Here is a 16,184-nt window from a genome sequence, read left to right as displayed (position 1 = left end):
ATCTCACTGGAAGAAAATATATAAGATTTCTTTGGCATGAGTTTTCGAATTTATTGGACGGTGTTCCATATGGAACAAGACTTAGAATGTGGCTACAATAAGACGGTGCACCACATCATTTCAAAACTGCGGTACGGGAGTACCTCAACGATCATTTTATTCAAAAATGGATGGGGTCTGTGGAATAACCACCCAGATTACCTGATCTTACCAAAATGAACGTTTTAATGGGAATATTCCAAATTGATTATCTACGAAACTCCTTCATCTATAGAAGACATAAAACGGAGAAGCACCAGAACTTTCAAAGAAATCCCAGAGGATATGCTGGAACGTGTAGAGAATTCGTTTAGAAAAATACTGATATTATGTGTTGCGGAAAATGGTCGTCATTTTGAACATCTTTTGGACTTCTCTAAAATAAAAAATTCAGGCGTTATTGTTCATAACGAAAAAGATTTGAATTGGTGAACGTGAATTTTTTGTGGTTACAATAATTAATAAAACTGGGTATGATTTGTAAAATATCTGTTTTTCGGATAGTATAGTATTTGATAAAAAATGTAGCAAAATGTTGAAACATTTCATATAAATGAAAAAATACAGGGTGTTCTATTTAAAAAAGTTGAATTATGTCTGTTTGAAAATGAATGAAACTTGACCGGATTTACCGGGCACCCTATATATTGTTTTCTAAAGTTGAGATTTCAAAAATTATCATAATGATGCTGACTAACTAGACATGCGGGTGGTGAATTAAAAAAATATTGTCTGCAAAATAGGTTTTTCTGGAATAACTTGACAATACCGCAATGGAAATACAAAAACAAAAATTCCTTAGAGAGCTAAAAATATATGGAATCGAATGACGTATTCATATACTGGGACCGAGGGAATCTTTTTGACTCACCCAGTATCTCAAGGAATTGGTTGAATAATTTCATAAAACTGGAAGTGTAGGTAGAGCTAGAGGAGCTGGAACAACTATTGTCATGAAATGCCTCAGAAAACATAAGTTTCACTCCTATAAGCTGAAGATATTACATGAATCAAATAAAGATTACCCTGGCAGAAGAAGTCGGTTTTGTGAGGTAAAGACCGAACGTTTGAATTCAAATCGAAACTGCATTGAAAATGTTTGTTTCGGTGACGAATGTAATTTTTTCTCAAAGGAAAATGTCAAGAGCCAAAATATGCGATAATGGTCTGACATAAATTGATATATTTTTTGAGAAGGTCACCCACAATCGAACTCCTGGGAAAATGAATATCTGCTCAAGAATATTGAAGAATGATATTGTCGGTGCTATATATCAAGAGAAAAATGTGACTGGCGATTTATATTTGGGAACCTTATTTACCCACGGATTCAAAAGATTGTAGCCAGTAATCAAAATGAATTCGGAAATACAGTTCTTTTCGAACAAGATGGTGTGCCCCACAGTTTTTACGGAATGTAAGGGACTGGCGCGGTCCGTTGTAATGGCCTTCTAGTTCACCGGATTTTGTCCTGTGGAATTCAAATTACGCAATCTGGAACTATACGGAAACTCAGGAGGTTCAAGGAGTACATTTTCAAGTATACGATGAATAATAACAAGAATGACATGAAATGTTTTCGCGATGGAATTTCCAATTAACTTTCATTTAAAAAAAAATTACATAGGGTGGCAGAGTTATGCAATTCAAACATCGTTAACTCCGCAAATGGCTATCGAAATACAAGAAAGTGTTGAAGATTATTAAAATTATCAAAAGATTATTGAAATACTTTCCATACGAAATGTCACAAGTGATGTCACGATATTTGCTTTTTCAATCAAAAAGATCCTTGTATTCTTAGGAATTAGGTTATATTATTTTCGACTATTCTTTGATAAATGAAATATTTGTTATAGTTTCTATTAGTGCTCGTTCTCAATTGATAAACGTATATGGAACAAAGCCCAAATTTCTCATCGACCAGTCTATAGAACTAGGTCTGAATTCTCTAGGAACATATTCATTTATCCGATGTTCTGTTATCTTACGCTCTAGAAATTGCGTACAGCCTTGTAGTGCGTAATAACGAGATCTATAAATGCCGTGCTAACACAAGTTCCGTCGTAACAAATGCTTACTTTAATTAAAATTGCTGAACATTACTCAATTATAACACAATCATAAATTGGAATGCTCCACAGTTTAAATGGAACTTCGATCGGCTTCTTTCTTCATAAATTATCATGGTAGTACTAGTAGTACAACCTTACCACAGTTGCATGAATTACATCTGAAAAATACATTGCATTTCTTTATGGTATCACCGACAGAATGCGAACCACTTCCTGAAAACTGTTATTTGTTGTGGGAAATTGAATCATGCTAAAAAATGTTTGTTTGAAAGTGGTTGACAATGTTTCGTGGTGTATTTCATCAGTTCGGACTTCCATTGTCTAATCTAATATAAATTGCTTTGAAATCCCTGAAAGAATTTGTAAAAAATTAAAAAGATTAACCGAAAAAATAACAATTTTATTAAACAAAAACTGAAATTACAAAGAAATAACATACAAGCAACAACCAAAAAAATAAAAAATTGAAATATTAATACAAGCTGAAATTTAAAAAATTGAAAATATTATTAACAGAAAATCAAAATTAAAAATTGAAAGATTGTAAACCAAGATACGTCACGACATTTCGATTGTTAGTATCCACAATCGTCTTCGGGTGATAACTGGACTTATTCCTCCGAGATCTGACTATTTATAGGTCATTCGAGTGCTTTCATCTATCCCCTCTTTCATTGGTTTTAGCGGGAGATGACCGTTTGGCGGGATTTGGTCGTTTTCCGCTTGATTAGAGGTTTCCATATGATACGTATCTCTACGCTCACTTGGCTAAATGCGTTGTTGGACAACATATACGGGACTTCTTTGAATTTTTCCCTAAACCAGTGTTTCTCCTTGTGGATGATTTCAGCTTGAGCCCACTTGATGTTATGTTGATGAGTCGTAATATGCTCTTCTATTCCGGTTTTGTTGGTTTCTCCTCGCTGTGTGTGTTTCTTGTACTCAGCAATGCGAACTTTCAATGGCCTCTTAGTTTCACCGATATATGATTCTCCGCACTCGCAGGGCATCCAGTAAAAGCAATTCTTCGAATCGCAGTCCGCGTTTGGTGGCCTGGTTTTCGTGAGGCTGCTACGGATGGTGTTCCCAGATCTGAAGCAGGTCCTGATATTATACTTGGACCCAATCCTTCTCATCCTTTCCGATAATCCTCTGATGTAGGGAAGTACAAGTACTGGTTATGGCGGCTTCTCTTCCTTGTGGAGCTCTTGTTGTCTTCTAGCCAAAGCCTGTTCTACCATCACTCTGGAGTAACCATTCCGTTGAAGGTCATTTTTGATAATGCCTAGTTCCCTTTCGAGACTTTCCTTTGTATTTCAGAGCCCGAAAACACGGTCTAGTAGAGTCTTGATGATTTCCCTCTCAGTCGATTGATGGTGGTTGAATTTCTGGTTCAGATACTGTCCTGTGTGGGTGGGTTTTCGATATACAGATGTTTCCCATTGAGTGTCGGTTTTCTACATCAATACGCAGTTCGTTGTGGACTTCCTTCTCCATTGTGAAAGTGATAGAATGATTTACGTTGTTGATGTGCTTCAGGAAAGTGTAGTTCTGCATTCCCATGGTTCCATATTATGAAGGTGTCGTCTACGTATTTCAACCAGACTCGGGGCTTTTTGTGGGCTCCTTCGATGGCCAGAGTTTCAAACCACTCCATATATATATATTGGCTATAACCGGTGGAAGTGGCGATCCCATTGACAGTCGCTCATCTTGCGTGAAGAACTCGTCATTCAGATGAAAGTAGCAGTTTCGTATACAACATCCTAGTAATTCCATGATTACTTGTATAGGTTAGTTTGTTCTATCTTTCAGGTCCCCATCTTCGGATAGCTTCTTCTGTATGATTTGAAGTGCTTCTCCGACAGGAACGTTGGTATAGAGGCTTTCCACGTCGAAACTGATTAGTTGATCCTGCTCTTTGACTTCCATTTCCCCTAGTAGTTCCACAAAATGCCTTGAATTTTCTACAAAACATGATGTTTTACCTTGCAGTGGTTTTCAGCTTGTATTGATATTTCAATTTTTAATTTTTTTGGATGTTGCTTGTATGTTATTTCTTTGTAATTTCAGTTTTCTGTTCAATAAAATTGTAATTTTTTCGGTTAATCCCTTCAATTCCTTACGAATTATTTCAGGGATTTCAAATCAATTTATATTATATTAAGCAATGGAAGTCCGAACTGATGAAATATGCTAGAAAATCATTTCAAAATATACAAGGTAACTAGTACACTGTCGAATCCCCTCAAGAATGTTCAGTTGACTTTTCTATTTTTAATACTCATCTGAGCAGAATTGTTTCCAAATTTGTAGAAGTTTTCTCACAAAGGATATCCTCTGAGAGGTGTTTTTTTCAGTAACAGCAATTCATTATATTCAATCGGGGACCATCTGAAAAAGAGTTTCGAAGTATTTGCTCTTTATCAGCTCAAGGTCTCTAAAATTTTGATTACAGAAGGTATCATAGGTGGTCTTCTATGTACAGCATCATCGGAATGAAAAAACAATTCTGAGTGTCAAAGCCACCGTGTTGAAATGTTTCACGGTTATACCGAAACTAGTCAATTGCTCTTCAAATAAAATGCATTACAGAGTGTTTATTAAACATGCGGAAAAAAATCAAAATATTATTATTTGGAGTATTCTGAAGATATTTTTGATAGGGCGCTTTGTTTCAAAGATAATGGACCTACCAAGTAATAAAAAATCTAACAATTCCGTTGGTACTTATCAACAATATTTCCATTAGTACAAACGGCTGCAGATATTCAATTTGCTGGGTGTAATGCAATCAGAAACCATCCTTGTGTTTTTGAAAGAGTTCGGGAATCGATGAGTCCTTTAAATTTTTGCAGCATGTTTAATAAACACCTTGTATAGCAAGTATTATTGTTTCTGAGCAATATTGAATTTTGTGTATTATGTCCAAGTGTTAAGGTCAATCATTTTCAATCGTTCACAGGCCTTGAAATAATCATCACTTTCCTTTTACAGAATGATCCATCATTGATTTGAAAAGAACAGGCTGTTTGGCATTTAGGAGTTCTCACCGACAGCTTCGCCTAGAAATGTTACTGAGTTTGACCCAGGTTCAATAAATTTACCAGTAAGACATGTTGTTAATGATTTTGTCGATAAACTTCGACAAACAAAATGAAATACATGCATTTCAAACGGAAATATACGTCCCTTTGAATACCTGTTGGGAACCTTTCTATGTCCTCTTTCTCGAATCCTGTTATAAATCGCACAAAAATATGTATAGGTCAAATTAAGGCTGATGATATTTCCGTTCTCTGCGTTTCACCAAATTTTTGGGCAACAGAAAAAGAATCAGTATTAGGAGAGGAAACAAACTTCTACTGAGCAAAGCGGCAAATGCTTAGGCTCAAATAATGTTTCATCTCAACCTGAGGTGGAAAGATCTTGCTTGGAATCTCTTCGGCACGCCATAATGGCTGCCGCAGGTAATATTCCAGAAGATGATCCACAGATACAAATTTCGAGTTGCACATTTCCGTCTGGACGGCTGCAGGTTACCTCAGAGGACTGGTGAGTGTAGTGGGTACTCTGAAGACAAAGGGGTTGGTCACTTTACCCTGAAATACTTCTCAAGTGACCACATATTTGTGTACAAGGTGATCAATAGTAAAGTAAATAGTCCTGAAATTATTTAACTTATCCCTTTCAATATACCTAAGCGCTGTACTCGTACAATACTTATGTTCAATATAACAAATGTTCTCTTAACTTCAAGAGCTCCTCTCGTAAGTATTAAGAAATTGATCAACAGTTACAATGTATTTATAAATGTAGATTTTGTCCTAAAGTCTTTTATACAGTAATTATTAATCTCTTTCTGCTTATGAAATATAACAGTCCCTGCAATTCATCGAGGACACATCGATACGTATTTTGTTTATGCGTTAGATTCATAGCTCAATTATCACACCTTAAGTATAGTATAGTTGTTAACCATGAAATAAGGCCGTTTTGGCCTGTTTGATTAAAATAAAATAAATAAATAACTAAATGAATAAAATAAGAAAAATTTTCTAAAATAATTACATCACTTAATGAAATATTATGCGATGAGTTTCTGTTATTTATTTGCATTGGAATTCAATGAAATAACAACAACAATAACAAATCAATAACAAAATAAAGTCTACTCATACATCTAGTGTAACCGGAAGTGAGATACTGTTGAGTTATAAATATGTAATTTTCTAATTATTATATGAATTGAACGTATGTGTAAATAAAGGTGATTTTATGTTTCACATATATAATTCAAATATTTGTTACGGAATATGTTTCTAATTTTGACCGCCCAATTAATATTTTCACGAGAGCAATTCATACGGTGAATAACATCAATTATCTCTGAAATTATCCAATCCATCTTCAGTGATCAAGACATCAGATCCCAGCCATCCATTTCATACTCGAGAATTATTTCACGAAACCGGATCATCGGCTTTTTTCCCATCGTCCACTGAAATTATTCTATCCATTTCTCCAATCTTCATAACGCTACCTACTACGCCATCGAGAGCTCACAGCTGGATTTTATCTAGACTTACAAACATGTTAATTGAATTCACGAAGATCTCCATATATCATTTCTGAAATGTCGATATGTACAAATGTTTTCTTTATGACGACCAGTAATTATTAGTATCTGTCCAACAAAAATAAATGTCTTCGCATTCATCACGAGTGGAAGGCCCGCATGTCAACGTGCAGCTTGTATAATCACACCAAGGTATTAGTTCAGAAATATTTCCATGAAGTAACTGTATTCAGTTCATTCAACAACCAATCATGAAAACGATTTGATTTAATTTTCTAGCGGCATCGACTACCTGGGTTATCTAGCCAAATATTTTCATTAAAAATTATTTTAACACGTGCCAAACAACTCTGCCTCACACACACACAGATTTGTAAACCATATATAGGGTACTTGATAAAACCGTTCAAATTTCAAACAGTGATGATTTACCACCCTGAATTTTTTATTTTGAACCACGGTGGCGTGGTTGCTACCACCCAACCAAGTAAATGCCAATCATGGGCTAGTGAAATAATTTTAAATGGTTGAATAAAATAAGTTTCATTTAAACATTTAAAATTATTTCACTCCCTCTAATTTTAAATTGAATGTGTGACACTTTTCTACATGATGAAAAGTATTAACCTTGTTTTTCTCATTGCCACGTCTGACTTTTTACTAAAACATCAAGTTAATGTCTTGATAAAAGGGACGTTTTTGGTCTATGAGAGAGTCAGACCAGTCGTTATCTATCTGGAAGAATCACGTCACATAAAAGTGACTGCAGACTCAATAAACGTTCTTGTGGACTGCCTGAACATGTTTTCTCTTTAGATCATATTATGGCTTATGAAAATACAAAAATTTCAGCAGTTGAAAATAATAAAGTCAAAAGGCTATTTCTGAAAATGGTTCACATAAGAAAAAATAATAAAAACTTAAACAAAAAATCAGAAATACAAAATTTAAGTCAAATTTACAATTATATTTCAACTTTTGATCAACAAGATTAAACAAATAATTTCAATATAACATGAAAAATTATAGATCACTAATAATTCTTCACTTAAATTTGAATCTTACTGCATATTATTCACATTTTCTCTGGTGCTGTAACAAAATTTTCAACGGCATATTTGCATTTGACCTTTCAGTTTTATATGTTTGGAGTTTTATGCCTTTGTTATATTTCAAACTAACTTTGTTGAATCTTTCGTAAAATTGTTATTACTATATAATGTTTGCATCACATTTTTTCTGGCATTCTGCAGTAAATCAGTTCCAGCGACTTGTTAGAATGATTCTCTCTTCAAATAGCGTTGAAATGTGATCATAATGAAATGTAGATATTTGTTAGTGGAATTATAAGTGAGTTCAATCTGATGAAGACCAATACTGCAAATATATTTTGTCACCTCACAAATCACAAGAGGGGACTAAATCATCTGTCGGTAACAAATAAGACAGATGGGTATCCGCGGCTAAGCTAAACAGTGGAGACGGGAGTGGGTTAAACAACTTAGCAAATTTCAAATAGATCTTAATGGGCGCCAGGTAAATTTAATCCTCCAGATACCCTAAGTAACTCACAATATCAATAACTTACCAATTAATATTGGAAATAAAAGATAAAAATCCCCAATATGATTTATTCAGTAATCCTAACTTACATGGATTAACCAACAACGCTTCTAAGACAACAATGCAATATTCACACTACTACGCGATGTTCAAATGTCCATACAAGAGCGCGGTGTATCTAACCACGAATTCAATCAGCCATAAATTACGGTAGTAACGACGCTCAAAAAAAAACTACAATACGTCGAGTAAAACTACCACGAAAATTGAGTAGGTGAAATCGTAAATACTAGTATCGGATGGTGAGACAAACTCGTTTGCGTCGCGTGAGCTCAGGCGTAGGCGCATCGGTGTCAATCAGCAATCGTGAAAGGAAGAATATACCTCAATTTCCGTTTCACAAATATCTATGTCAATCAGGTATCAATAACAAACTCTTAATCAATAAACGATAAACAAACACTATATCAACAGGTATCAATAAACATAAGGGCAACAATTATTCAAATATCTCAGTATATCACAAATATTCAATTAAATCAATTATAACTTGCGTGCTCCTTTTGGGCCACCCGGTATATGGTGTTAGGCTACCCTGTAGTATGGCGGAGATGGATCACCCTGTAGCACCGGAGATGGATCACCCTGTAGCACCACCAAGATAGATCACCCTGTAGCACCGGTGGATCACCCTGTAGTACGGCGGAGATGGATCACCCTGTAGCACCACCAAGATAGATCACCCTGTAGGGCACGACAAGCTGGACCAGTAATGGATCACCAAATAAGATCCAGAAAGAAAATAAAGGAAAACAGGAACCCTTGACGAAGACAAAAAAAACAGGAAGAAAAGCAGGAAGAAAAGCAGGAAGAAAAAAAGCAGGAAGAAAAAAAGCAGGAAGAAAAAAAGCAGGAAGAAAAAAAGCAGGAAGAAAAACAGGAAGAAAAAGCAGGAAGAAAAACAGGAAGAAAAAGCAGGAAGAAAAACCCTACGGAAGAAAATTCTCAATCAGAATCAGATAAAAACAAGGTGAGATTCAACCCCCATTCAATAGGACTATTTGACTAATCAATACCCCTGGTATATTTTCATTTAAGCAAATTAGCAAGATAACAAGAGTATATTTTTGGGTGCCCTGTATAACCATATGATCCGTAAAAATCAAGAAAATTGAATGAGTGTTGAAACCTCTCTTCAATACTAATATTCAGTTGAGATATAACGATGGAACCAGAAATTACTAAAATCATTTAAAACACATTTAATGGTAAAATTCTTACCCTGGCCAAGGGGTTTTCTATACGATTCTTCGTGTGCGGTGTTCTGCACGGAAGTCCTGCTGGGACTTGATGAGTGACTGAGGGCCTTCTGTTTCTTATGAATCTAGAGACGAGAAACGAAGGTTGTAGAATTGAAGAAGTGATATCATAGCTAAGATCACATGAGAGATGCGACAGTAATTCAGACATACCTAATTTCGGAAATCCTTCCACCTGGCACGAGTTCGGTATCCACCACAAATCCTCAAAAGAGCTTAAGTTTCCGACTGCAAATATCCACACCAAAATGACCAATCAGTCTTCCACTATACAATCCTGACTTGTAGAAATAATCCCCGTGAAGGATGGCACAAATACAACCAAATATATCCTACAATCAGTCTGATGATACCCTTTGAACTCCGAACCAAGCTCACCGAAGGCTAACTTCCAAATACTAAGAGAATGCCACATCTGACAGCTAACCAGTTGTTGCCACAGTGCATCCAATCTACACTACAAGCACCAAGGGGGCGCTGTGCACAACATCATAAATCTAACAATTCCTCCACAGCCACTTGATACATCATCAACAAGTCCATGACCCATCAAAACTCCTTCTCAAAGCAATGCAACCCTAAAACAACCCTTGACAACTTGAGTAACCGATCAATCCTCCACCCGTGAACAACTGTAGAACTAGTTCGGTGTAGTTCGTCGGAACGACACTACGAAAGTTCGGCGGATGTCAACCAACAGCTGTCTCTTAACCTTGTATATTAGAATGTTTACAAAAGTATTCACTCCAACCTATTTTCAACTATTTACCATTCCTTATTCATGCGATGGAATAGAAACATACAAGGTAAGTCGCCACATCCTTCCCTTTCAGTACAAATATTAGAGCATTCGTATTATGCAGAATATTTACCGAAAATATCAAACAGTATTCAGAAACCAGAGCTAACTAATATTGTTTTTCAGGCGATATGGCTCTAATATGTAGTAATCCTTCTGGAAGTGATGAATAACAATCTATGCAAGAAATATTCTCGGAAAGGTATAGAGAATAAGGCAGGCAACGGCTGAAAAATGATAGGCGAAGTAAACTGAGAAACAAACAATAACAACTATTTCAACCTAGCGAGGAATTTCGGATCTCCAACGTCGATTGGCAATAGGAGAATGCGTAAGTACTGGTCAAAGCAGTTAGTCAGGGAGCATACATTTATTCTTGTACCTTTCAGGTATGGTTTTCTATGGAACGGGAGATTCCCATTACTATGATGTTAAATGAATAAAATGAACTTGTAACTGAATTACATTGTTAATATCCTCTGAATAAAGATCTTAAAAGGTAAGGTAGTGTTTTTGAAAGGTCACATAAGAGCAGTCTGTGACGAAAAGTTCGTCATCAATAAATGACAATTCTGTCGATTCCATAGTAAATAAACGAACAATATCTACAATATTTACAAGTAAATTTAGACCGTTACAATTCCCCCCTTGCCTCAAGAAAATTTACTAGCGTAAATTTTCATCAGCGCTAGCTGACTTTAGGTCTTTCGCATTCCATATCCCCTTATAATTACCGTCTTCATCTCTTAATTCATATGTCCACGGGGATACCCTTTTTTTTTTTCAATATCAATGTTCCGTAGTGGTATCAATAGAATGCACAAAGATTACATACATTATCAAAAACGTCAATATTTCAGTTACACTTAACAAGGACATGTCAACAATCACAAATTCACGTTTTCATGTATATATAAAAACATCAATACTATAGTTCAATAAAATAATGATAAAAACTTTAAAAACAAGCTTTTACTTAAGTGCCCTTCTCATCTAATTTGATTGCCATCGTCAGAGAATGCCGCATCTCTTGAACAGTTCCTGTAGCAATTTCTCTAACCCTAACCTCATACACGAGCTCATCTTGACTCAAACGGTTCACTAGCATTTTGCGGGACATGATAACAATTCCAATGAGACACAAAAAAATATTAAAAAAAAATGATCAAAAATTTTTTCCAAATTTATCAAAAAATTTTTCCAAATTTATAAAAAAAAACTATGAAACGTTGTTTTAACGCGGCCCCACGTTGGGCGCCAAAATGTCACCTCACAAATCACAAGAGGGGACTAAATCATCTGTCGGTAACAAATAAGACAGATGGGTATCCGCGGCTAAGCTAAACAGTGGAGACGGGAGTGGGTTAAACAACTTAGCAAATTTCAAATAGATCTTAATGGGCGCCAGGTAAATTTAATCCTCCAGATACCCTAAGTAACTCACAATATCAATAACTTACCAATTAATATTGGAAATAAAAGATAAAAATCCCCAATATGATTTATTCAGTAATCCTAACTTACATGGATTAACCAACAACGCTTCTAAGACAACAATGCAATATTCACACTACTACGCGATGTTCAAATGTCCATACAAGAGCGCGGTGTATCTAACCACGAATTCAATCAGCCATAAATTACGGTAGTAACGACGCTCAAAAAAAAACTACAATACGTCGAGTAAAACTACCACGAAAATTGAGTAGGTGAAATCGTAAATACTAGTATCGGATGGTGAGACAAACTCGTTTGCGTCGCGTGAGCTCAGGCGTAGGCGCATCGGTGTCAATCAGCAATCGTGAAAGGAAGAATATACCTCAATTTCCGTTTCACAAATATCTATGTCAATCAGGTATCAATAACAAACTCTTAATCAATAAACGATAAACAAACACTATATCAACAGGTATCAATAAACATAAGGGCAACAATTATTCAAATATCTCAGTATATCACAAATATTCAATTAAATCAATTATAACTTGCGTGCTCCTTTTGGGCCACCCGGTATATGGTGTTAGGCTACCCTGTAGTATGGCGGAGATGGATCACCCTGTAGCACCGGAGATGGATCACCCTGTAGCACCACCAAGATAGATCACCCTGTAGCACCGGTGGATCACCCTGTAGTACGGCGGAGATGGATCACCCTGTAGCACCACCAAGATAGATCACCCTGTAGGGCACGACAAGCTGGACCAGTAATGGATCACCAAATAAGATCCAGAAAGAAAATAAAGGAAAACAGGAACCCTTGACGAAGACAAAAAAAACAGGAAGAAAAGCAGGAAGAAAAGCAGGAAGAAAAAAAGCAGGAAGAAAAAAAGCAGGAAGAAAAAAAGCAGGAAGAAAAAAAGCAGGAAGAAAAACAGGAAGAAAAAGCAGGAAGAAAAACAGGAAGAAAAAGCAGGAAGAAAAACCCTACGGAAGAAAATTCTCAATCAGAATCAGATAAAAACAAGGTGAGATTCAACCCCCATTCAATAGGACTATTTGACTAATCAATACCCCTGGTATATTTTCATTTAAGCAAATTAGCAAGATAACAAGAGTATATTTTTGGGTGCCCTGTATAACCATATGATCCGTAAAAATCAAGAAAATTGAATGAGTGTTGAAACCTCTCTTCAATACTAATATTCAGTTGAGATATAACGATGGAACCAGAAATTACTAAAATCATTTAAAACACATTTAATGGTAAAATTCTTACCCTGGCCAAGGGGTTTTCTATACGATTCTTCGTGTGCGGTGTTCTGCACGGAAGTCCTGCTGGGACTTGATGAGTGACTGAGGGCCTTCTGTTTCTTATGAATCTAGAGACGAGAAACGAAGGTTGTAGAATTGAAGAAGTGATATCATAGCTAAGATCACATGAGAGATGCGACAGTAATTCAGACATACCTAATTTCGGAAATCCTTCCACCTGGCACGAGTTCGGTATCCACCACAAATCCTCAAAAGAGCTTAAGTTTCCGACTGCAAATATCCACACCAAAATGACCAATCAGTCTTCCACTATACAATCCTGACTTGTAGAAATAATCCCCGTGAAGGATGGCACAAATACAACCAAATATATCCTACAATCAGTCTGATGATACCCTTTGAACTCCGAACCAAGCTCACCGAAGGCTAACTTCCAAATACTAAGAGAATGCCACATCTGACAGCTAACCAGTTGTTGCCACAGTGCATCCAATCTACACTACAAGCACCAAGGGGGCGCTGTGCACAACATCATAAATCTAACAATTCCTCCACAGCCACTTGATACATCATCAACAAGTCCATGACCCATCAAAACTCCTTCTCAAAGCAATGCAACCCTAAAACAACCCTTGACAACTTGAGTAACCGATCAATCCTCCACCCGTGAACAACTGTAGAACTAGTTCGGTGTAGTTCGTCGGAACGACACTACGAAAGTTCGGCGGATGTCAACCAACAGCTGTCTCTTAACCTTGTATATTAGAATGTTTACAAAAGTATTCACTCCAACCTATTTTCAACTATTTACCATTCCTTATTCATGCGATGGAATAGAAACATACAAGGTAAGTCGCCACATCCTTCCCTTTCAGTACAAATATTAGAGCATTCGTATTATGCAGAATATTTACCGAAAATATCAAACAGTATTCAGAAACCAGAGCTAACTAATATTGTTTTTCAGGCGATATGGCTCTAATATGTAGTAATCCTTCTGGAAGTGATGAATAACAATCTATGCAAGAAATATTCTCGGAAAGGTATAGAGAATAAGGCAGGCAACGGCTGAAAAATGATAGGCGAAGTAAACTGAGAAACAAACAATAACAACTATTTCAACCTAGCGAGGAATTTCGGATCTCCAACGTCGATTGGCAATAGGAGAATGCGTAAGTACTGGTCAAAGCAGTTAGTCAGGGAGCATACATTTATTCTTGTACCTTTCAGGTATGGTTTTCTATGGAACGGGAGATTCCCATTACTATGATGTTAAATGAATAAAATGAACTTGTAACTGAATTACATTGTTAATATCCTCTGAATAAAGATCTTAAAAGGTAAGGTAGTGTTTTTGAAAGGTCACATAAGAGCAGTCTGTGACGAAAAGTTCGTCATCAATAAATGACAATTCTGTCGATTCCATAGTAAATAAACGAACAATATCTACAATATTTACAAGTAAATTTAGACCGTTACAATTTTTATTGATAGCTGTTACAAAAAAGATTTCAAAAAATAGATTTCTTTCTATTTTTCAGATGTATTTTTCATTCAAATTGATATGGGTATAGTTTTAGGTGAGAATAATTTCCGGGATCGAGAGCTTTTGGCTTTTTACAAGAATCCAATATATTGCTTTGCTGACGACAGCACACTTGTCTCGTCATTCTATTTGGATTCCAGGACATCGGCTACGGAGGCACATCTTCACCGACAGCAGGAGGCTGCATATCTGAATGAGGATCTAGAAGTGATTTCGAATTGGGGTGAAAGTAACCAGGGAGAAAGTAACCAGGAACAATTCAATGCTACAAAATCCCAGGCATCGATTTTCTCCAAGAAGATAAATGTCTCCGAACCGGATATAATAATGTCAGGTCAGACAATTCCGCTTTTGCTTCGATAAGTTTGTTGGGGGTTAAAATGGACACCAATATGTCTCGACACAATCATGTCGCTGGAATTGAAAAGGCTGCTTCTCAAAAGCTTGGTTCCGAACCAGAAAACTGTACAACACCTCAGCAACAGACAAATCTTCACCAAGAGCGAAGAAATACGCGACGGACTGTGGCTACTCATCGTTTTGAGGTTCAATTCAGTATACCTCAAACTTCATCTACTGTTTAAGAATTCTTTCATCTGGAGAAATGAGTTTATGTGGAATAAACTAAATATTCAGCGATTCAAATCCAATGCGAATCGCTACTTTCGCACAGGCACCGCTCTGAGAGCGCCTTAAGGATTTTATTGTAGTGCCTTTGTTTTGTCCTTGAAAAAAACATCTCCATACAAAAAATTAATTGTGGGGATGTTTTGAGAGGACGTTTTTTTCTTCCAGTTTGTGTCTGAATGTTACTTCTGTGCATGATCTACACATATTGCAAGTATCAAAAATCTTTCAGCATTAGGTATGCTTTTTATATCTGAAAAGATTTTCCAATGGTTTCGTCAATGTTGGGAAGGTCAAATCTTTCAAAAACCTCAATAACGTATTAATTTTATTAGCAATTTCTTCAAGAACACTACTCATTACTCATCTATTGCTTTCTTCTCAACGCAAAGATTACAAATGAGAAAAATATTCGAGAAATATTTGTGTCAGTTTGCCTCCATGACCTGCAGAAATGTTTTCCATTCGTAGAGACCTTCAGTAATGACATTCATACTTGATGCTTCTTTTAATCGCGGCCTTTCCCGCTCTTTCTCATACCCGTAAGTATCATACTTATACATTCACACAAGTCGTAACAACCGGTTGAAAAATCGTTACCATACAAAAATTGCGCTACTACCTTAGATAAAAATTCGAAACACGAAACAACACTTAGTTCAAGTACTCGCTAATGAAAGGAAATACAACATATGAATTGCAGTTTCTCAAAGGCTTTCGAATTATACCCACCTGACACTTGGACAGTGAAATTCTCAATGCAGTGTTCTTACAGTTTATCAGACTTTTGAATACTAGTCTACAAATTCTCATTTGAACAGCACTTCACCTGTAATTTCTATTACAACTGTAATAAGATTTTGAAGTTATCATGATCAATTTAGTAATCTATGTTCGAAATAAGCGATGGAGCCATCAACATCTT

General features: G+C 36.1%; 1 protein-coding gene and 1 long non-coding RNA gene across 4 annotated transcripts in view; both read right to left on the bottom strand.

Moving 5' to 3' along the window:
* Nucleotides 1-16,184, bottom strand: part of LOC111506527 (uncharacterized) — a 408,075-nt gene that overhangs the window by 367,896 nt on the left and 23,995 nt on the right. The window lies entirely within an intron of this gene.
* Nucleotides 8,091-13,419, bottom strand: LOC141481038 (uncharacterized). Of its 3 annotated transcripts, none has more exons than XR_012464715.1 (4): nucleotides 13,282-13,419; nucleotides 9,729-13,193; nucleotides 9,538-9,640; nucleotides 8,091-9,245 (listed from the first exon to the last, which is right to left on the bottom strand). It is a non-coding gene; the product is annotated as an uncharacterized lncRNA (long non-coding RNA). The 3 variants fall into 3 exon arrangements; XR_012464714.1 differs by lacking the exon at nucleotides 8,091-9,245 and having other exon boundaries at nucleotides 9,359-9,640; nucleotides 9,729-12,798; nucleotides 13,091-13,193; XR_012464713.1 differs by lacking the exon at nucleotides 8,091-9,245 and having other exon boundaries at nucleotides 9,359-9,640.

Source organism: Leptinotarsa decemlineata, unplaced genomic scaffold (assembly GCF_025532065.1).
Source record: "Leptinotarsa decemlineata unplaced genomic scaffold, Ldec_3_MD MMD2_tig00000035_RagTag_RagTag, whole genome shotgun sequence".
Classification (NCBI taxonomy): domain Eukaryota; kingdom Metazoa; phylum Arthropoda; class Insecta; order Coleoptera; family Chrysomelidae; genus Leptinotarsa; species Leptinotarsa decemlineata.
Note: the sequence above shows the minus strand (reverse complement) of the source record. Positions and strands in the feature narration are given on the sequence as shown.